Source organism: Triturus cristatus, chromosome 2_2 (genome assembly GCF_964204655.1).
Source record: "Triturus cristatus chromosome 2_2, aTriCri1.1, whole genome shotgun sequence".
In the NCBI taxonomy this organism is placed as follows: domain Eukaryota; kingdom Metazoa; phylum Chordata; class Amphibia; order Caudata; family Salamandridae; genus Triturus; species Triturus cristatus.
In genome coordinates, this window is record NC_140582.1 from 229894137 (window position 1) to 229918062 (window position 23926).

Consider the following 23926-nt stretch of genomic DNA (forward strand, 5'->3'; position numbering starts at 1 on the left):
GCAACAAATATGGCATGATTGCTAGGGGTGGGCAGAATATTCCACTCCACTGGTGGAGTCTGAGCAGTTTTTCCCACAACGTGCTACGCGAATATACAGGAGTTCAGCCAAAACTCCACCAAGCACCGCGTGGCAGAGTTTTGTCTCCCATGTGGCTCACCAATATTAAGCTAGTGAGCAAGACATTGCGTCGGCTAGTGTGATTTTCGGGCGCTTGAACACCTTCCGTTGAGAATTTCTCAATGCGAGTGGTCATGGTAGGTCGCGACCATTCGCGTTGAGAAAGCTGCTGCTTGAGCAGAACATCTACTCAAGCAGCAGAAAGAAGCAACGCCCTCTGGCGCACTGCTTGATGCCATTCATGCTAATTTTACAGAATAGAACAAGCTCCTGTTGCCCACCCTTAGTAATTACATTATGTGGTATAATGGCAGAATGTCAGGAATTTTAAATTTGCCACTCACTTTGCCTTCTTTCATATAATTGCAAAATAATTTTACTAGCAGAGTTTTCCAACAGTTCTAAGAATAAGATCTTTATTGCTTAATTAATAAAAATCATTGCAATCAAAACATCTTCACAATCACACAATATTTAAAAACTGTACCACAAATATTATTAACAATTTACCAATACATTCATAATTGTGTCATAAAAACAGACCAATTCCCCATACATCGTGCATACAAAAAAAGAGATTATAAAATCTATCAAACATGGGCTAAATCATGCAGTAAATAGTAATTCCATTGTAAACACATATTAAAATGCATCAATAATTACTATAAGATGATATTGCATATTAAAGTGCTAACATGCAATAATTAGTAATTCCATCGTGCAAAGACATTAATAAAGGGCATCAATAATTACTATAACAATGTAGCTTAAATTATTACATTTCTAATTATTACCCCAGCAGCATGAACACTAAGGGACTCATTATGATGGCAGGCGGACATCAGTCCGCCCACCACCATAGCGGTGCCGGGACCGCCCGCCAGACAAGCGGCAGTTCCACCAGCCCAATTAAGATGCGCCCGCCAGTATGGCAGGTGCATCCTGGCCTTTTAACATTGCGGTCAGTGCTGCTGGCTGCAGCACCGTTCGCAATGCCAAAATGCCACGATGTGCATTTCCATGCACAACGTGGCAGGCACCACACGGTGCCTGCCACCTTGTACATGGGAATGTAGGGGGTACCATGGCTACCCCCCAGTGCACAACAGACTCCCCCAACACTGAGGAGGCCCACAACAGGCCCCCAGAATACATCCACCGCCAGCCTTTCCATGGCGGTTCCACTGCCATGGAAAGCCTGGCTGACGCCAGGATTGTGATCGGCGGGAGGTGCCTTCAAGGCACCGCCACCATGTCCCTGGTCTCATCCGCTCCGCCAGGCAATCGTTACGATTGCCTGTGGTGGAAGCGTGGCGGGCGGGCTTTGCGCCCGCCACGCTTGCGGAACGATTCCCCCCGCCATTCTGATGAGGTGGGGGGAAATGGGCATGCAGAAGGCCGAGGGACCGCCACCGCCGACCCGTTGGTGGCGGTCCCTCTGCCATCGTAATCAGCCCCTTAGTTCTGAAAAATATCAAACTGTGCAAAAGGCTCAAGGGACATAAATATAATACATCTCAAACTGATTAGACTAAACATTTTTTGGCTGCATGTAAACTTTTTATCGATTGACATAACAACGGGATCGATTCGCCAGATAAGGGCCTAATAAGTGCCTGATGAGCTTATCTAACCCTGATCTTCAAAAATAAGGGTTTCAAGAAGGCACACTGAATGTTAATCAATTTAGGACACACGCAAACAATATTTACTAATGATTCTTGTGGCCATCCGCATAGTCTACAGTTATAATTCGGCCACTGCTGAATCTAAGGCTGCGTGCCCTCTTATGTTGGATTTATTCCCATTTGTAGTTTTAAAAAAAATATTACTGAGAAATGAGCAGTCAGGTATGGCTGAATACGTAAAAATTGGTATGAGTTAATCACATACCATGCATAATTTTTCCCAGCTAGTACGTTTTTATCCAACTTAAGGGATTTGGGTTTGATCTGTGTTTTTTAAGATTAACTTATAATTGGGTATTTTCAATTCTTGGAGCGCTATTTGCAGACCTCTATTCCTTAGGCAGGTTAAAATATAAGATCTCCGTTTAAAAGCATAAGCAGACTTATTTATTTTTAGCCACCAATAGTTCCCTAGGGAAGTTTGAGCAGAAGAAAACATAGAGTACATACATTACAAAAAAGTTCCTTCTTATTTAAAAGAGACTCTGTTATAGAACACCACCCCTGATTATCTATATGTTTTAACAACTTCTATTGGCCGTGCTCTGGCCCTCCATGTATTAAACTTCTGTTTTGCAGGTCCAATTTTCATGATTTTAGTTTTTTTAACATTCAGTTCAAGGCCATTTATTTGTATGTAGTCATCAAAAGCATGTATAAGTCTTTGTAGGCCAATAGGAGTGTGGCTCAGGAGGATAGTATCATCAGCATATTGAAGGTAGCTGATTTGCACCCCTCCCAACCTTGGAACATGGGCAACAACAGAGTGCAGATGCTGAAGAAGATCTGATAAAAGTAAGTTAAAAAGGCAAGGGGCAAGAACACAACCTTGCTTCAGGCCCTTATATGTTCTGATTTTCCTTGATAAAGAACTACCATCACCAAGATTGAACCCAGGTATCTGTATACTAAAGGATAATAACCGTGCCTAACAAAAAAAATGAATGTGTGTCCTCATGTAACGTAACTTGTGCTATGTAAAGCGCTCTGATACCTGATTGGATTCAGGTCAAGTTTGCGCTATATAAAACTCTGCAAAAAAAAAAACCTTCAACAGTTTCCCTGGGATACCCCAGCCAAGCAATTTTGACTTGAGGCAGTGAAACAAAGGCTGCCTTTAGATCAATAAAAGCAAAATATTAATTTTGTTTTTTTAAGACAGCCCGCTCCGCAAGAAAGTAAGTGCCAACAGCTTGGTAGTGGTAGATTGGCCCTTCCGAAAACCAGTTTGTTTAAGCGGAATGATGCTTTCCTGCATAGCCCACTTTTCCAATTCTCTTAACAGACTAGAGGCAAAAACTTTGCGTCAACATCAGTTAACGAAATTAAATGGTAGTTAGCGGGATTGTCAACCAGGCCACTTTTATAAATAGGCTGCAGTATGCTACCTTGCCATGATGCTGGCACAATTTCGAATGTCAATACTTCATTGAACAATTTATATAAAATTCCAGCCCACGTGGCAGCATTGGCACGGAACAAGGCATTATTAAGCCCATTAGGAACGAGAGCCCCATTTGTGTGAAGCCCACGTAGCAGAGTTAGTATTTGATTACAACTTATACATTCTAAATTAATGCTCAAATCAAAATTGGAATCACTAAGTTTCATGGGGGTATTCATCCCCTGGCACATGCCATTCTCCATATCAATAATTGATATACTATTTTTCCCATAACCAAAGCACATATCTGGTTGATTTACCGCTTGATCCGCCGTGCCATACAGATGAGTAATAAAAGTTACCCGACCAGTATTCAATATATTTACACAAAATGCCCTGCTGCCTCCCCTTTCAAGCGTGTTAATTACTGCCCAAAATCTTTTTTCATTGTTTTCTTTGGAGGCAGATAATAAGCTGTTCCAAAGCCCTGTTTGATAATTAGATTTAGCCTTCCAAACTTCTCGTTTCCCAATAGAGTTCACTGGTTGACAAGTAGACGAAGATGAACTGGCCTTTGAGTAGCATCTGCGTACCGAAGTTGTATATCAGCAAATCTTCTATAACCTTCTAAGATGGTTGAGGTACTGTTGGCCTCTCTGTCAATAGCAACTCAGCCATACATGAGTGTATCTGAAGCACTCTTACTCACCAGTTGTGGAATTGAGGTGTTTTCACTACGTTTTCAGTTCCCAAGTGATCAATCAGAAGTGGACCTGTTGGGTGTAATACAACAACTCCTATTGTAGCAACTCTTATAGTTTTGTTCCCTGGTAAGCATAGACTGCCTACGAGATTATGTGCTTCCAACCTCCTGCAGACTTGCCTAAATCCACTCGGGTTGTCTTAGAAATAGCATGAATGAGAATTCACATTTATTAGGCACAGTAGACAACTTGTCCACTGCGTCTAATAAATCAGAATTCTCCTTCACTGGCCCAGGATGGAAGTTGCCAACAGACGTAATTTTGTGGAGAGCATGGAGTGATGCTCCTCAAAGGGTTTGACTGGGTCAACCACAGTCCCTACTCAGGTGAGTAGAGGAGGTTAGGTTTTAATTTGGCATCTTGTCTATGGATACTTCAGAGGGGAGAATTGCTACCAGGGTGCTACTGTTACTGAGGGCTGCATCAACACATCCTACAGAGATTTAGTAGGGGGTACAGATCACACCAGGTCATAGCAGTCCCTTTTACCTTCTGACTACCATATAAAAGCATCTAAAGACAATTATCTTAAACAGCGCATGTTGTACAAACAAAACGCATATGAACGTCAAGCTATACCTACAGCCTGAAGTCTTGCAACAAAATATCAGGCTACAGAAATTGCATTCCGACTGTTACTGAGGGGCGCCACTGCATTAGCCCCCGGGTAACAGGGGCGAAACACATTTGGTAAAATCTGTGTGTGATGCGTATCATACTTCTTGCACTTTGCACCCTATGATCCAGTGGTGTAACAAAACTTGAGGGTCCCCCTGCAAGGTATGTGAGGGGCCCCCTCTGGCTTCAATCCGGAGCTCTCTGGCCAGACTACTGTGCTGAGGGGGCCCCCTGGAGCTTGGGGGCCCGCCAAGCACCGCGGGGGCTGCGAGGGCCTATGTTGCGCCCCTGCTCTGATCCTGGAATTCTTCTTGCAGCAAATAAATCGGGAAGTATGATGCTGATCAAGTGAGCCCCCACAGGCTTCCTGAGGGCTGCAGCTGACAAGCAGCACTCTTTTTTTACGCTGAGTGATCAGGGCTGGTTTAGCACTGGTGGCGCCTGGTGCGATAATCATTTTTGGCGCCCCCCATGACCTCCTCCTTGAATTCCCTCACTACCACTGGGCAAAAGTGCCCCATATCTCCCCATAGCCCCCCTCTAACATACATTTACTTTATTTTAAAGCACTAGTAAAGGCTGGCTTTCCTAATAAGGATGTATACATACGCAAATAAACCCTTTTTGAACAAGCAACATTAGGAATAGATAATGAAAGACTGGGAAAAAAACAATAACATCCTAACCTATTTTATGCAATTTGCATGAAGCTCTTTGATGACAGTAACAGTCACTAGTCTATATTAGAGTTGTATCTTATGTACTGTGGTAACAAAGGGATCTCTGTGACAAAAGCAGTAATCCACTCAGCTATCCACATAAAATACAGATCTGTTATCTGCACGGTACGCATTCTTTGCAGCAGCCATATTAACCCACTGCACTGCTTTATGGCGAGTCAAAACTGCAACTAGATCTAGCACCGACCTTTCTCTCTACCATGAACATTAATTACAAGAATTATACTGACATTTTTATTGTTGCTTGAAAGCTGAATGTGCAGGTAACTCTGCAGCAGGTGTTTTTAAATTGTAATTTATTGCTAAACACAGATTCCCCCATGAGGCCAACGCGCAGGTTAGCGCACAGTGCAGCTGCACCAGTCACACCACCAATAAGCCGGCTCTGTGAGTGACAGTAATACCTCTGTCAAATAGTAAATCAATCAAATAGTAAATCAACCCAGTCCCCAGGGGAGCGATTAAACACTTAGCACCAAAAGTGCTATTTGAACAGGGAAAAAGTATGCAATATACATCCCTACGACGTGGTGGGAGCTGGTATGTGGGCCCATAGCTCCTACTAGTCACTCTTTATTGATGTTGGAAGTCCAGGGAGGTGATTGCTGACCTCTGGTGCCCTGATGAAATTGCCATAAAATAATTGGCAATGTTGGCCGTCATTAAAGTGGTTCCCAACATGCTGTGTTTTTGACTTGGTACAGACTCACAGTTCGGAATAAAAGTGACCAGTTTTTGTGAGTTTAGTCCAATTTTAAATCGAGACTTCTTAAGTCTCATTGTCTTCACGGGGTCTTTATCTTTTTCACTTCCTTTCTACTGGACACATCACTGTTTTCTTTTTTGAGAAAGTTATCGATGATGATACAAACGTGGGCAAGCTCGTGAGAACCTACCAGTAGCTCCTCTGGTGGTGCGCACGTGAGATACTTTCTCTTTCCTTTACACATGTTTTAGCACATATACACTTGAAGCTGGGGGTTATGTGTTGATTTGAGTGTACTGACTGACTACTCTCTTCTATTTTTCTTTGCTTTAATTGTTTTAAAATTAGTGGGCACATAGGATTTGGACATATTTTGCTATACGATAGCTGGGTGTCTATTTAGATAAAAATATCTTTCTTCACTATAATCCTATATATATATAAAAAATTGAGAACGTGCCTGTATATGCCAGACTTTTGTTGTATGAATAGATGTTGAGTGGAGGGCGTTCTGGCAAATTATTACCCTCTATAGCTCCTTATTGTAAGCACCTCGATATTTAGTCACTGAACCGTTTCATGGCTAAACACTTATAATGTCCCAAAGGCAAGACCTATTGGCTATGCCAATGCTTGTTTTTTATTGTATTAATCTTTGTTAATCGCTTTCTTACCCATTACCAGGCCCAAAGCGCACTCCGTGTGGCCGCGTAAGTAACTCTTTCGTCCGTTATGCGTGGTTGGTTGGGTGTTGTTTTTAGAGCGATCTTTGTGAGAAGATTTTTTGAGGACCGGACGTCTGCTCCAAATCGACTGAGACAAACTTTTAAATGGGGCCACATCCATAGGGCACCCATTAGTATTCAGCACAGCCATAAAGCAGAAGGAACGGCCCCACACGCATCATCACTAATGTAAATTACTCTGGACCTGAATGGGAATGGCCAGAGGACAATTTGAAAAGGTGTGTTTTGAGAGATCAAAGGTCAATGATTTAATTGGTATTCTCCACACTTGTAACATGATATTCAACAGCCCGGAGCAAGAAGAGAGAAAATGGAGGTTGTCCTAGAATGCAATTAGTCACTCACAATGGTCAACTGGGAGAAAAAGAAACAGGTTTCTCCAGATACCGTCCGTGCATGCTGAGCATTGAGATCTGTGTGCACTGAACCAAGAGAAGAGTTCTCAGCAAGCCAATCCCTCGCGAGGTGCAGTGACAGGATATGTGATGACCCTAACCCTTACCGCAAGCCTACAGAAATTCAAATATAACTAGAAATATAGATACAGTTCTGGGATAAGTCTTATAAATTCCAGATGTGTCGGTTGATTATATTAATAGCATATAATCAGTACAGGAACAGCTGTTTAAAATCTCCGATTAATACAAACAGGAGAAGAAGTTGACAAAATGCTGGCCAAGGACAAACATATTATCTGTGGAACAAGGTGGGATGCTAGTCATGTGACCTGTGTACTGGCACGAGGTGGTGCAATGAGGGGCACAAAAAACTGCAAGGGAGACGTTGGCACAAGGCTATGAGAAACAGCTGAAGCCAAAAGGAGGTGTAGGCTTCCCAGAATGGAAGGAAAGCCAATACTAGACGGCTGCCACAGCTCCACTGGGCGGGGAAACACATGCCTCAACCAATGAGGACAAGGGTCCTTATAACCAAGGAAAGGAGGCGACAACATTCATTTTGCTTCTGACGTCAGCCTCACCAACAGTCAGAAAGATAGAACGTGGAAAAAGGATCAACCAGCAACAGCGGAGAGGATTGTGGGATAAGCAAAGTAGAACAAGAAAAAAGCATTAAGCTCACCCCGGACACATACACACACACACAGACACAGACACACATGCACACAGTCTCTCACACATGGAAACCCATTAGCAACAAAGACACAAAAAACACACAAACACAGATGCAAACATGTACACACATGGAAAATAATAAGCATCAGACACAAACAAGCACCCATAAAAAATTATACCGAAATGCAATGAAACCCGCATATCAAAGACAATACACACACTTAAGAGCAGGGAAGAAATTAAATAACACACCAATCAAGTGCAGTTAATTAACAACATGCATACTTACAAAGTGCAGGCAAATTCATGCCATGGCGGAGCGGGGAGACCCCCCGAGGTGGAGGAAGGACGTAGGGCAGAGCAGCAAATACTGGGGAGGAGGAGACAGTATTGAAGAGGCGGTGCAGCCTCATTCACAGAAAGGTTCCATTTGCGCGACGTGGGAGGGGGAAAGCAAATAGAGCTTTCAGGAGCACACCACAGCATGCAAAACTAAAGAAAGGTGGCACCTCTTTCATGTCCAGGTAATACCGCCAAGCAAAAGCCACACCTAAGAGCCATCTCTCTCACGGGCATGGAGCACGCCACGGCATGCATAAGAAAAGAAAGGCTTTATGCCTGGTGATACTGCAAGCCTTGGAGTTGTGTGTGCACGTACAAAAAGGAAATAAAAAAAACACGCGGGTGGTGAGCAAGTTGTGTGCGCGCGTGCATGCAAAAAGGACATTTTTAAAGGAGCACCCGAGTGGTGCGCGCGCAGCAGCGGCGAAAGTTAAAGTGATCACGCTCCAGATGGCGCCTCGGGCGCTGAAAGCTGGCGGCTGCGCGCATGCACGCGTGCGTAACCGCAAGCGCTAGGCCAGCTAAAGCGTGTGGTAGCACTTTTAAAAGCCCACTTACTAAATGTCTCGCAGAGCAGCGCATGCGCTGGCTCAGGCGAGACCTAAAAATGAATAAACTTTCCTCACGATCACAGTCTTCATCATCATCCATCACCACAAGGCTGTGGTCTTCCTAAAGGGGTTGGAGAAAAGGCACTTGGTAGTACTAACCACAGTGAACAAATGTAGTTAACAGCAGTCATACAGATCTTCTGGGTCACTAACCACAACCATCATGCACCCCTGTCCTCCTACCAACAGTTCCTTGTCTTACAAATATTATTCTTCCTCCCCCACCTTCATATATTTTCACAATGATTCTAAAGGTGTTCGCAAAGTTGCAAAACTTGGACCTTCCTGAATATTATGCAAGTATGCAAGAAGAAAGGAGTTCATAGGGGGGCAATACACTGCCCTTGCGCCTCCGTTGTGGTCCTCCCCTCTCCCTCTCTCCCTCTAACCCCTTGCCACTACAAAAACATCCAAATATTACAAAGAAAAAACAATTTCTGGTGACATGCCACCCTCCAAGGCCTTTCATCCTAAAAAGCACCATTCCTTTCCCCAGAGTCGGATCGGTAAGGCAGGCACTCGGACAATAGCCGAGAGGCCGGTATCAGAGTTTCTGCTGTGGGCTCATTTATTGGGCAGCCTAGGGCCAAATTGGGCAATGTCTCTGTTTTGGATGCTGTCAGCTGCCCAGTGGGTGCCTGAGTGGCCTTTCTGGTGGCAGCTGGGTGTCCATTACCTACCTTTTATCAACAGGCAGAGGTGTCACTCTCTTTCACTGCTGGGTTGGCCCATTAATCTATGCATATTGAGCGGGGGCAGGGGGCCGGAGCAGAAGCAGTGTTTTGCGGAAAGGCAATATGCAAATGAGGGCCACTTTTTTAAGCGTGCCCGGGCCGATATTTAATCCCAATCCAACCCTGCCTATCCCCACCAAAATATTTCACAAAGGTATAATAGCTGACAATCTATCATCCGTGGTGATCCTACCATCCATCCAATTAAAATATTATGTTTTAAATGCTAATACCTGGCATGGTGTCCTGCCAGCCTCTCTCACACCTCTCTGGACCATATCCCTCCTCCCCATCTGATTGCTGTGCTCTCTGCTCCCAAGTAAATAGCAGAGAGCCAGAGACCATGCTGACAGCGGCTCTCAGTGAGCACTGCCAGGACAGATTGACATTCGTATGTTGCGACAAAAGGCTGACAGAAGAAGTGGCAAACGAAGAGCATCAACCCCATTCTACTGCCTCCCTTGGGTCTACCCAAATCCAAAAGAGCAGCCCATCATTCTCCATTCCAAGGTTCCAATAGGATCTCAGGAGACTTTTGGAAAAACAGCCGATGCTTGGGAAAGCAAGGGCTTCCTTTTACGATGCTGCAGCTGAGCTTTTATTTTTCACACCTGTGACACAATAGTAGTAAATATCTGGGTTTACACGTTGCCATTCATGCTAATTGGAAGCCATACACAACATTACATGAATAAATGATATAAGAAATATGAAATATTAACTTGTGCTGCTACTTCAAGCCCGAAGTGTTCAACCTGGTAAGGAAGTTTGAAAAGCTGCCTTTTTAGCACTGATGAATGAGCCCCCGGCAGACAAGTCTCTCCTGGTTGGGTAGTAATTTCCAGGCTTGCCAACTACCGCCAACATGAAGTAGTGGTGTTTACACATATTAAAAACTAGTGCTGCTATCTCAAACTCAGAAAAAATATTTTGTGGTCTAAAAAAGCAGCTGAGCCAGGGGGCTTGTTGCTGTCTGTCTCAACATATGCTGCTGACAAAATAAAGAGAAAATAAAATGTCAGCACTCAGAAGAGCAATTGAAGGAGAAAAAAAACAGACAAGGCTTGTTCAGTCACAAAAAAACACAGATAAAGAGGATGTGTGAGCCCGTAAAGAGTTATAAACCGGGTTTCTTGCCTTCGTTTAAGAAGTTTAGTTATGGTATTACTTGTGCCTTTCGGACTGGAAGTGGCCCATTTACCCAGTTTTAAATTGCAAATAAAAATGAAAGTAGGCATGAATTGGAAAGGTATTCTGGAGAACTAATGCACATATGAAAGCAACTAATTCTAAAACAATTAAAGGTTGTGGAGAAACCTTTACATGAGTTATTACACATGCAACAAGAATTTGCATTTGCTAAATTACTGAATTTTAATGCAGTTTATTTTAGAGCTCAATATCGCACATGCTGAGGAAGGATTATGCATAATTGCACGTTCCCCACAGAGCCTTTATGTTCACAGGGCAGTGCCAACATGTGTTTCATCCATTTGTCAATATTAGTAGGGCTTTTCAGGGCAAAAGCAGTTTATTGTGAGTAAAACTCAATTCATAATTCTACATTTAAGTTAGAACATTTTCGTAACACATGCACTGCCCTGCTCATTAAGCCATCAGAGTTCATCAAAGGAAATAGTTTAGGAAAAAGGAAGTGTAGAGCACAGCCCTTGTGAAAAAAGCGGCAATATGAATTGGGTATGTCCTCAAACTGGAACAGCACTTGTTGATAATGTTATGGAAGGGGCTCATATCTATCTCTGATTCAAAATGTCACGCTTTGGTCCAAAATACAGACATAAGCATATCCAATAGATAATAAAAAACAGTGCCAGTCCCAAAATGTGTGACTCAAATGTGTCATGGATACATGTATCACGTTTCTTATCACATGATCTGTTGATAATTTAATGCTAACTTTCCAAATGCCAGTACACAAATGTATACTTTAAAATCACAAGTGACTGAACTATTAACAGATTCAAGGGAAAGGTACACAAGGTAGAAAAAAGGTCACAAACATGTGGTACAAATGGATGGGTATTTTGAGATGCAAAGCATTGTCAAAAAACTCATGTGAACAACTAACCCTATGTAACACATGTAAAACACATAATTCTTGCAGGAATCATTCCTACTTTGAACGGAAGAGGTTATGCTAATCCACCTGGGCACAATGAAAAACTCACATTGCATGTCTGACCTTTTCCAGGGCAGGAATGAGTCATACTGTTGTTTGTGGAGACCCACAAATGTGTAAGTGGGTGATTTGTGCTCACAAATTTGAAAGGCTTTTGAGAGGTGGAACACTCATATCCCACCCACTCTTCTGAGTAAATTTACACTCATGAAAATAAAAATAGAAGAAAATCATATTTTTTTTTTATTTCAATATACTTTTTATTGCTTTTTTACAACATATAACATATAACATGTAATCGTCAACGCTTTGTTACAGGGCAGCCCGAGCTGGCTGTGTTAGGTGTAGTACATTTACGGTTGATGTATGCTTGACTGCCCCCTTTCCACTGTCACCATAAGGGAAAAGGAGAGAGTGAAAGGGGAAAAGATAGGAATTAAGGTAGAGAGAAAAAGAGATAGCATACCAGAAGTTTACTATTTTCCTCGCTAGTGTCTTGACCCAGTGGGGGTGTGCTTTTCGAGCCGTTCTGTTAGTGCTATTCAAGGCGGATCGTATGGGTCTATGAACTTGTCCAGGGACGCCCACATTCCCCTGCAGGGTTGTCTCCATGTTTCGTAGGGCAGTTGTGTCAGCGCCTCTAAGGTACATCACCCAATTGAGCCAGCCCTTGAAGGTTGCTTTGGAAGTGTTTTTCCATTTGGTGAGTACTATTTTGACTGCCGCTGTTAGTAGGAGAGCCAGTAGGTCTCTGTCCTGTTGTGAGTCTACCTCTGTTGTCATAAATGCAGTGGTTAGGGTAGGGTGGTTAGGGTAGCAAATTCCGCTTTTAGTGTGCAACCTAACATTTTATTTAAGAAGGTGAAAATCTTCTCCCAGAATTTTTTTACTTTGGGACAGTGGTAGATAAGGTGTGCCAGTTCCCCCTTTTCCTTGTCGCAATTTCAGCACTGGTCATTGTCCCTCAGGCCCAGGGTCGCCAGGCGAGCTGGGGTCCAGTAAGTTTTGTGTAGGAGCCAGAATTTTGTCTGTGCTAAAACCGGGGAGATTTTGTTTTGCGTGGGGGAGGTCCATAGCAGATGGAGCTCTTTCTCGCTGAGTGTAGAACCGAGTTGTGCCTCCCAGTATTTGAGTGTTTTGTCATTAAGTTTGGTTGAGTTTTTATGTGTGAAAAACCAAATTTTGTGAATTGAAAAAGAGGTATTACGGTCATAAACTAGGCTATTCCCTACTGTAACTTACGCCTACAAATAACTGTGCAAATCACAAAATTGAGAGTGTTCTTATGATCTCATCCTATTTTAAGGATGCAAACCGTTGTTTTCCTGTTGCATATGTTTAAAGGTGTAAATACATATTCCCATTTTGACCCATGTTGTTGAAAAATTATAAATAAAGCAATTCCTTTTTGAAATTTGTAAACGAACACTGAACTTTAAAACATCTTACCACAGCTTGCAGGAACTCAGTGATAAATAAAACCCCACAAGTGTACGCTACCCCCGATATACTTGTATGCTTCCCCTTGTTTATGACACATGTGGGTGGTTTAGTGAGAAGCTGTCCTGTCAGGTTATCCCCATATTATTTGGTCGGACCCAATATATTTTGTAAGCCCCAAAAGGAAACTGAAAATATTTTGCAGAAAGGGAAATGTGGCAGTTGCATTTAACACCTCCCCATTGAGTTAATGTTAGGAGAGCCAGGAATCAGACAATGAGCCAGGAATCAGACAAAACATGTCACAGACAGTGGCGGCTGATGACATTTGAAAGTGGTGAGGCGTAAACGTTGGGCATGAGGTTTATACAGCGATCAACATGAACAGGTTTAATGAATAAACCTGGGCTCCAGTGTGGGTCCCTCTCCCGAGAAAGAAATGGAAAAAAGATTGCCAAATGGTACATTTCGAAGCAAATGAATGTAGTGATAAAGCAAGACTTATAAAGCAGTTGGAAAGTATAGTCTTAAAATATTTAAACATAAAAAACTGCCCCATATCTTACTGCATTAATTTGTTGAGCAGTTAAGGTAATGTGTAAATTGTACAGCATGACAACTTTTGCACTTAAAAATGTATGCTTGCCCCCTTGAACTAAGCAGCATTAACTTTGGAAACAAATGGTCTAACCACCAGGCTTTGGTAAGCACCCACAGCTGCTGGTTGCAGCCAGTCATATAGAAATATGTGCAGACAGGTCTTTAAGTGTGATGAAAAAAGTACGGGCTCTCTATAAAAGGAACATGTCAAATACATTTCTGTGATTCCGATAGTGTGCCAACCAACGAGTATTTTGGTTTACTGGTTTCTCTCTGAGATGTAATTGAATTCAGATAAATGATATAACAACTGATCTACATCTAAAACCTTTCACTACGATTGGCTTTGTCAACGGGTGTTAGCTGTTTAAAATAAATGAGTAACAACAGTGATTTGTTATAAATAATTAACATTGTAAATGTTTCAATTCTGAAATAGTGAGTCTGTGAATTAAATAGCATTGAGGACTGTGGAAGTAGTTTTGGCCTTCAGTTATGTGTGCTTTATGTTGGATACGTATCCTCTTTTTCTCTGCATATCTTGTCCATCTGCACAGCTTCAACCACCTTTCTTTCCTCGTCAACATCCTCTTTTCACTCTTCCCTGAATGCACCTCCTTGCATCTCTGTCACTTCACTTCCCCCTGCACTCTCTCAAATGTAAGCACTTTATTTTCTCTTATTTTTGCCTTGCAAATATTTTGACATCTGTGTACCCCCTTTATAGACACATCCACAGGATTTCAGTTGCAAATGGAGTACATAAACATATTTCTATGTGCTCTACAGGGAGGCCACCCCACTGACACGCACTTTGGCTTCAGCTTTAGCGCCTGCAGGCTCAATCAAAGCCCCTCATAAACACCTGGCATGGCTCAAGCCTCAAAGTATGCACAGAAAAAAACAGATAACAACATTATAAAATAGCTAACTCCTGGAGAATGCAATATTAAGTAAAGTATGAGAAATAAGAGAGGAAATAAATCACTGAAATGTATTGCCTCAACGTTTTTAACATTAATTGTTTGCAAGTCAATCCATGTTTTTGGCATCAGTGTTAACATAGAGGCAGTTTTAATGTCACACATCAGAAAACTGTCCACTGTAAGCACATATTTCTCGCCTTGCTTGACTCAGTTATTTGGATCCACTTCGCAACGGAACAAGAAGAACCCTGCTCATTATTTGAATCCATTTCACGGTGGAACAAATGCTGCAGCACCACTTCTAATGGGGCCAGCTACGTGCAGTCAGGGCCTGGGGTGTCACAGTGGGGGAGGTTAGCATGATGATGGGTCTCAGCACAATATACATAACACAACATTAGCTTGCAAACACATCATTACCAAGGACAAGACACCGAATCAGACGTGCTTGCATCCACTCTCACGTATGACGAAAGGGTGGGCTCTATGCCTTTGAATGACGGACGTCTGAAGTCTCACAGGAATGAAGTCTCCGACGCCCGAAACCATGATGCCAATTGCATCACTGGCACACAGAATGCTTGCTACCAAGGACCCAATGGCAATGAAAAGCTTTTAAACAGAAAGCCCTGTGTCCTGCATCTGAGTTCCGAAAGTTGATTTACTGCCTGGCTTCCATCTCATGCTTTAGAGCGAGGCGGGGCAGGCAGCCTGAAACAGACAGCCCAGCCCAGACTTAAATACATTGATTTACTTAGAGATACGATCTTATCTCTAAATAATCCATCCATTTAATATTTTGTTATGTGAACGTGTAGGAATTTCGGTGGGGCGCAGCGTCACAGCCCTAATGGAGAAACTGCCCCATAGATGTCTAATTGCTGGTGATATAATGCAGTCCTTCAAGAACCTCAAATTCAGTTCCCACACACCAGTATTTTATATTGCACACTCATTTATTGCACTCCATTTTTCTGCATATGATATGAGTAAGACTAATTGTAGTGATTATAAACAACTCAGAAAATAGTATACACAAAAGGGCAAAGGTTATATATGCCCCAATTACATTTTATCATGCACTCCAATTCTGTACCTGAGCTTTAACTAGCCAATTAACAGCATAGTTTATTTATTTTAGGCTGATTTGTGTAAGCGTACCCTGCATACCCTTCATATAATGAGGTCTGCAGTTGGAACTTCGTTTCTCAACATTCCCCCAGGCCTTAGCAATTTTTTCCTAAATACCTTTCTTTTATATGGTGCTTTATGGTGTGAGGAGGGATTAACTATGGTATTTTCTTTCCTTCATTCAAGATAGAAATTTCTTATCGTAGCCGCATTTCGTCTGTTGTGTTTATTAAAGTGCTTCATAGAATCGAAAAAAAAACTCTTTTTCAGGCTAGCTTGTGTGAGACACAGAAAATGTGCAATTGGGCGCATACTTTGTTACCCTGCATAAGTTAAATTGCTGTTGTTAGTAAATAAGCAGGCCTATTTTAGAGCCCTACTTTAATCACATGCTCCAATGCATTTAGGGCCATATGTAGGTGGCATACACTTTACCGATTCTAAAATACCGAATTATACCGATTCGGTATTTAAGAATCGGTAAAGTGTATGTAGGTAATAATTCGGTAAATGTTACCGAATCGGAGTAAGTCGGTAATTACCGAATCGGTATTTACCGATTCGGTAATGAGGCATACCTTCCCATTGATTGAATCAATGGGAAGGTATGCCTCATTACCGAATCGGTAAATACCGATTCGGTAATGGGGGGAGCACATTCAAGGGTGGCAGGGTGTCACATTGACACCCTGTTGCACCCCTGATTCGTCCATGTGTGCACATGTGGCGCACATACATGCCCTAGGGGCATGTATGTCTGCCACATTGCACACCTCACAGTGCACAAAAATGCATTTTCACACATATTCGTCATTTACCACCAACTATTAGTTGGTGGTAAATAACGAATCCCCACACCCACCACACAGTCCCCCAACATCTCATTTCTGTATTCGGTATTTACCGAATCGGTAAAATTACCGATTCGGTAATTTTACCGATTCAGTAAATTACCGAATACAGAAATGATCCCCCTACATCTCAAAAGCCTAAATACCGGTCGGTAATGGTATATTTACCGAAAATCGGCCGTTACCGACCGGTATTGGGCTACCTACATGAGGCCCTTAGTGAACTAACAGTGGCCATGTTACACTATAGCAAGGTCTATGTTTGCAACATTATAAAAAAAAATCATCATGGCTTACCACGCCCCGGGAATGGCCATGTCCAGGTGAAGCGCCGAGGGTGACTAGGATTTCACGGTGTGGTGGCAGCGCCCCCCCTGCTTGGTTTCCCACTGTGTGGCCTGTACTGGACAGGGTATGCACAGCGGTTCAATTTTCTTCATTTGTGGTGATTTGGGGGGCCCATAAATTCACTTTAAAGTGACCTGTCTCTCCTCCTCAGAGCCGGCCACCATTTTGGATGTGAGAGGAGTCAGCTTAATCCTCTGAAGAAGTGTCTGGCAAGCTCCTCCCTTGAAGGCTGTTCACATTAAAGGCCTTGTCTATACTTGAGCTGCTTGTATACTTCAAGGCATTGTCTCTTTCTTTTTCTTATTTTTTATTATTATCTCCTGTAAGAAGTGTTTCCTCATCTTCATGGCTTTCTGAGACTTTTTAAAAGACTTTTCTTCAGCAGTTGTTAGTACTGGAGCACTGCACCATCATTAAACAGGTTTATAGTAACACGTTTGTGACAAATTCTGTGAAAAGTTTCAATTTATGCTCTGAGTCTCCTTTTTTATTGTCATACTTGCTGTGGCATTTCTAACTGCTGCGTCAGCTGTAGGAATATCTATAATAGAGTAATAATTACCTTACATTGGATACGCTGCTAAGCTCATTTCGTGTGACTATAATACATGGGCAGGTCAAAAGCTCTACATTCTATAACTCAGTCTCCAATAGGAAAATTACGAAGGCGTTTGCCGGCATTGGCTGTTTCTGCTGCAATGGAAAATCTTACCTCAAATGCAGCGCTCAACATGACCTCTTCTCATATCTCACCTGCAATGTCATCTCAAACCCAGGTCAGTAAATAACAAATTAAGAAGCTTAAATGGGCCCACCCTCGTCTACAAAGTCTGTACCTGCAGCCTCTCTTGACCTTTTATTGGAGGAAATTAGAGCTCTGTGCCATTTTATGGAGGACACTAATGCTAAATTGCAAACTCTCACTGATAGATTGTCGCTCATGGAGGAATGTTTGTATTCGGCAGAACAAAAAATCCTGCACTTCAATGACACATCTCTTAAAGTGAACTCCTTACAGATACAAGTTTCTTCTTTACAAAGACAGGTTGAAGACCTTGAAAACCTCAATCGACGGAATAACCTACTCATTTATTGCCTTCCCAAAGTTATGGAAGGGGAAGGTTCTATTTCTTTTTTCAAATCTCTTTTACCTCAGGTCTTACAGTTACCGAAGAGACCGCAACTTAACATCCAGAGAACTCACAGATTGGGTCGCCCTCCTTCAACTGCTTCACCTACGAAGACACCTAGAGGCGTCATTCTTTACTTCTTAAAATATACAGATTTATCGGAAGTTATATCGGTTGCACGTTGCCTTAAAAGAATCAACTGGTCAGGAAATGCTTTATATTTTTCCCAAGACTACGCCAAAGCTACGGTAGACAGGAGAAGAGACTTTCTGAGTTTGAGACCTGCCTTTCGTTCAATAGGAGCACAGTTTGGTCTTTTTCATCCATGCGTTTTCAAAGTCACTCATAATAATAAAACAGCAACATTTGAAGATCCTTCTCATTTGTGGGATTTTCTCACATCTTACAGAGCCGATGTCATGGATGATGCTCCCTCAACATCTATAAAGTGACTGCCTGGTGATGCTAAGCTTACTTGTTGCTTATGTTGTCTTTGGGAATGTGATATGCTATTCTTGTTGATGAGCTTAATTGTTCTATTATAACAATTCAAGGTTTGTTCTTTGATTTAACACTTTATATTGTTCGCTCTTATCCTACTGTTGATTCTCCTATGTCGTGTGTTTCTTCATTCCCCATTACTTGTCGCACCGCCCCCCGTGTCACGCAACTCCCTCTGGATCAAACGTGATGTCTTCTTCATGTGGTGCCTCCCCTACCTTCATAGAGTTTTTGTTAGGTATGTCTTTCTTTCTGCTTGTCCGTTTACCCTGTCTATGTTATATTCTTGTTCGATTTGGTTTTTCCTGATACCGGGTTCTTTTTCTTCTTTTCTTTATTTTCCTCCTTTCTGTCCTTCCTTTTCTCTCTTCTTTTAAACTTTCTACCTTATCTTATCTCTTGCAGAATATTCCTTCCTTAAAAATGTCTGTGGCTTAGCTGTATCTTCTCTCAATTAGGGTCTGATTGTTCTCTCAATTCTGTCTGTTTACAATGGTTTTGACAATGGTTTCCTGGAATGTCAGGGGTTTGAATTCTCCAAGTAAAAGACAGCATGTTCTCACCCATTTATCAAAACTTAATGCTCGTATAGCCTTTTTGCAGGAAACTCATCTCTCGAATATCGAATGTATGAAATTGAGAAGGGGTTGGGTGGGCGAACTTTTTCTTTTCACCTGCTTTTGGGGAAAAACACGGAATTGCAATATTGTGTCATAAGTCTTTGAAAGTTAAATTGATTTCTCAAGAAAAAGATTCTGAGGTCAGATGGCTAATACTTAAAGTATATTGTGATATGACTCCAATTGTTCTGTTCAACATATATGGGCCTATTGCCCCTGATAGTAAATTTTGGTCCTTAATTTCTCAGAAGCTTCTGCAATATCTGGATGACAGTCTGGTTCTGCCTGGTGATTGTAACTTACCTATTGATCCTTCACATCCAAATAAATCACCAACAACTTTCACACAAGCTATTCAGAGATGCAATCTTACTAATGCCTGGCGATTATGCAACCCAACCTTAAGGAATACACTCTTTTCTCCCAGTACATCATACACAATCTCAAATTTTTTTTTTTTTTTTTCACATCACCTAACTCAATTCTGCAGATATACGCTCCATTCTGATCTATGATCATGCCCCACTTTCTGTGCATTTAGACATCATACCCAATGGTACTCTTACTAAAAGATGGAGATTTAATAATTCCCTACAATTGGATTCCTCATTCACCTCTTCTTTTACAGATTTTGCCCAAGACATTTTCCTTTTTAGTCAAATGGAAGACATTCCTTTTCCTACCGCTTGTGATGCATTTAAAGCCTCAGCTCAAGATTTTATAATTAACTTTGTTTCTAAAAAGAGGTGTTTATCTCAATCACAGTCTAAACTAATTCTTAATGAAATAAAACTCTTAAAACATTCTTACTATACGTCCCATTCTCAACAAGCTCTAAATCCGCTAATTAAAGCCAAACTTAATTTTAATAAAGTATCCACTGATAACACGCCTTCATATCTTCTCAAATCTAGTGCTAAGTATTATGAAGGTCAAAATAAATCTGAATGGCTACTAGCTAACTATCTGAAACTTGAGGGACGCTAGGTGGCGCACTAGCGAATGGCAGCCCTCGTGTAGGGCTCCCGCAGTCCGGCGTTAATTATCCGGATATTTATCCTAATTAGGCGGCTAGTGGGGCTGTGGCTGCATCGGCGGGCTGCCTTATCGTCCCGACATCGCCTGCCCAAGTTTCAGGGACGGAGGTGGGCGGAACCGGCCGCAAGACAATTCGGAAGTTTGAGCGGACTTGGACGCTGGACGACGCGAGGCTAGGTGCCCGGCTGCTGCTCGTAAGCGAGGCCGCGGCGTTCTTCCAGGCCGCGGGCCTCTTGATCGTGAGTGTGCAGAGCTGCGTCCGGCGGGGCCCCGCAGGCTGGAGGGTCGGAACTGTGGAGCGGAGAGAGGTGCATAACTCGGAGTGGTGGCGGTGTGGCTTCCCCCCCCCTTTCCCCCCCCCGTCTGGAGTGCGGACTTTGCTGGTGACGCAGAGGGAACTATAGAAGCTGTCCGGGGGATTTTGCAGGCCCCAGGCTGGTACCTGGTTGAGGCACGCCCACTCTGGAGGTCGTACCTCTGGCCGATTGGACTGGCACGTCGCAGGTGAGATCTCTCCCTTCACTGCCTGGGGAGCGTGTAAGCTGTGGCGATATCCTCAGTTGGAGAGGTGTGCTACGAAGGGACTGTGCGCAGGAGCAGAGGCGGCACGCTGGTGTTGTGAGGCCAGTGCTGACAGGCTTCAGCCGTGGAGGGGATTTGGCTCACGGAACTCCCTGGGGAGGGATTGCTTCGACCGATGCTGGTGCCCTCCGGATTGCGAGAGTTAAAGGTGGGCCTAGGGTGGCGAAGAAGCACGTTGCTGTGACCCCCTGGCAGAGCCAACGAGGTTCACTACTGCGCAGCAGTTGACTGTGGTGTGACTCTTTAACAAGGCCTATGGTGCGGTGAGTGCCAAACAAGGATCTAGTGGTGTTGACTGCTTGTGGTTACCGGCAGGACGTGGAAAGCGGTGATGAAGAGCTGAGTGACCGGTTCGGAGCCAAATTGGATCAGGAGGTTGCTGCCTCCCCCTGGGTTTGCTGTCTGAGGTGGTCGTGTGCCCTTTCTGCTGGGTGGCTGCAGGATAACGGGCTGGGAAGGGAAACGCGGGTTGCTCTGAGGACCTGCGACCTGCGACCTGCGATTGTAGCCCACATTAGCGGTCGTCCATACTGGGTTGTTGGTGGGTCCCCTGCTACGCCCTCTAGCTTGTAGTCTATCAAGCCGAGGTGCTGGGATCCAGGGGTGGGCTTATCCACCAGGAGCAATATATTGCCAGTCAGGATGGGACGTACGGATACGAGACAACCCAAGCTCACGTTTGACTCGACCAAGAAGACGCCTAAGCCTGGGGAGGCCCTTCCTTGCCCGGCTGGCCCGAGTGGTACGTCGGGGGAGTCACCAGACACAGCGACTAGTTTGCAGGAAGTTCTGCGTGAGATGCGCCAAGGGTTTGCGACAATTGCGGATAAAGTCGACAGGATTTCATCACGTATGGATGCTGTGGTGCATAAACTAGATGCGCACGAGGAACGTCTGAAAGGAGCGGAGCAGCGGATCTCGGACTCGGAGGACATGCAGGCCCACCACACTTCGCAGCTCTCCAGGATGGACAACCTATTGCGTGTAATTGCTGCTAAGAACGAGGATTTGGAGGCGAGAAGAAGACGTAATAATGTCCGCATAGTGGGCATTCTGGAGACGACCAATGTGGGCAAAATGGAGGAGTACGTAGAGCGGATGTTCCTGGCGGCGATTGGGTCCGAAGTTTTCTCTCCTCAATTTATAGTCGAAAGGGCGCATAGGGCCCTAGGTCCTAGGCCAAAGCCGGGTACGACCCCTAGACCGATCATTGCCCGGCTGCTGAATTATCGGGACCGGGATGCGGCGCTGTAGGCAGCGCGTAGCGCGCGCTCACTATTGTATGAGTGAAATTCCTTTACGTTGTACCCTGATTTCACTCCGTTGGTCCAAGAGGAGCGACGGAAATTCCTGGCTGTGAAGACTAAACTGAGAAATCTGCAGATGGATTATGCGCTGCTCTACCCGGCTAGGTTGAGGGTCACGTATCAAGGGCGACAGAAGGTTTTCACGAATCCGCAGCAGGTGGAGGATTTTCTCAAACATTATAAGCGTACAAATCGTCCTGCTGACGGGGAGGAGGAGGAGTCGGAACCAGTGCATGAGGAGATGGCGATTGGCGAACAGTGAGTGGGGTGCGCATTGATAGACTATTGTAAATATGGATTATTTAAGCTTGGGGTACGAGAGGTCAGAGTGGGGATTTCAGCTAAGAAGGACATTCTACTGGACTCGGCATTCATATTTATCCTTAACTTGTTGGGGGTGGCGGGGGGATGGGGGGGGGCTTCTTTGGCGATTTGATGATATTGTGGTTTGTTCAATCTCTGTTGCCAGCTGATAGCGTTACATGCTGCTACGGTACCCAGGTTGCCTCAGTTTATAGCGCCAGACACCCCTCTGGGTCATCGGGCCAGACTCCGAGTTACATTGTGAGTTTGGTGCTAAAGAGGGGAATTAGTGGTGCCACCTAGATATCGTCCCCGAAGGGGAATACCCTACAGTATATTTGGTGTGTGGGGAGGTTTTTGCCCTGTGTTTTGGGGCAATTGAGGGAGGGGTGGGGACAAGACTGGCAGGTTGGGGTTTGCTTCAGTGGGAGTGGGGAGGGTCTATGGGGTTCGAGTTGGGGTTGGGTATTTGGAGATCAGGCACTGGGGAGGGTGTCTTGGGTCCACGGTGGGGGTATTTGCTTACAGAGTCGGGGGCTGGGAGAAGTGGAATGTAATATCGTTTTGCTGGGTCATGAAAATCCAAAGTTGTGGTTGATATGGTTGCTCTTGCGATGTGCACGGGTCGTGGGATGGGAGACAGTCCTCTTTGACAGCTGGCCATTTGGATTAAGCGATGTGGATACATGATGGCTGATACTGCGAGGATTGCGAGGATTACAGTTTTGTCATGGAATGTGCGTGGCTTAAATGATGCGAGGAAGTGCAGGAGTGTAATGGCCTATTTAGAACAGCATCAGGTTCAAGTTGCCTTATTGCAGGAAACACATCTTAGCCCCTGTGCCTCTTATACTCTGGCTAGCAAATGGGCGGCGGTGCGTAGTTTCTCTTCGTATTCCAGGTATGCCAGGGGAACGGCGATTTTGATTAAGAAAACGGTGCCGTTTGTGCGACTGGGTGAGCATACGGATGTAGAGGGTAGATTTTGCTTGTTGTGGGGTAGGCTTGGAACTGATACGGTTACAATCGCAAACTGTTATGGCCCTAACGTAGATTCACCGTTTTTTTTTACACAGCTGTGGGGAAAGGTACTGTGCACGGGCTCAATGCATATTATTTGGGGAGGAGATTTTAATGTTGCGATGGTCCCAGGATTGGACAGGTCTAACTACCACAAAGGTGCACGGGACGCTTTGGCGGGTATATTGGAGGAAGGAGGACTGATAGATAGTTGGAGGTTCGTACATGCTGGGCGGCGGGAGGGAACACACTTTACTACATACGCTAACACATGGGCCAGACTGGATTATTGTTTGTTATCTCGTGGGTTGGCGGCTGATCTAGGTAGAGTTACGCATTTGCCGAGAACCTACTCTGATCATTGTCCGGTGCTGGTTCAGTTGGCAGCTCCGGGATGTGGAAGAGCTGCCCCGATGTGGCGTATGCAACCCACGGCGTTTTTGGATCCACTGTTTAAAACGGA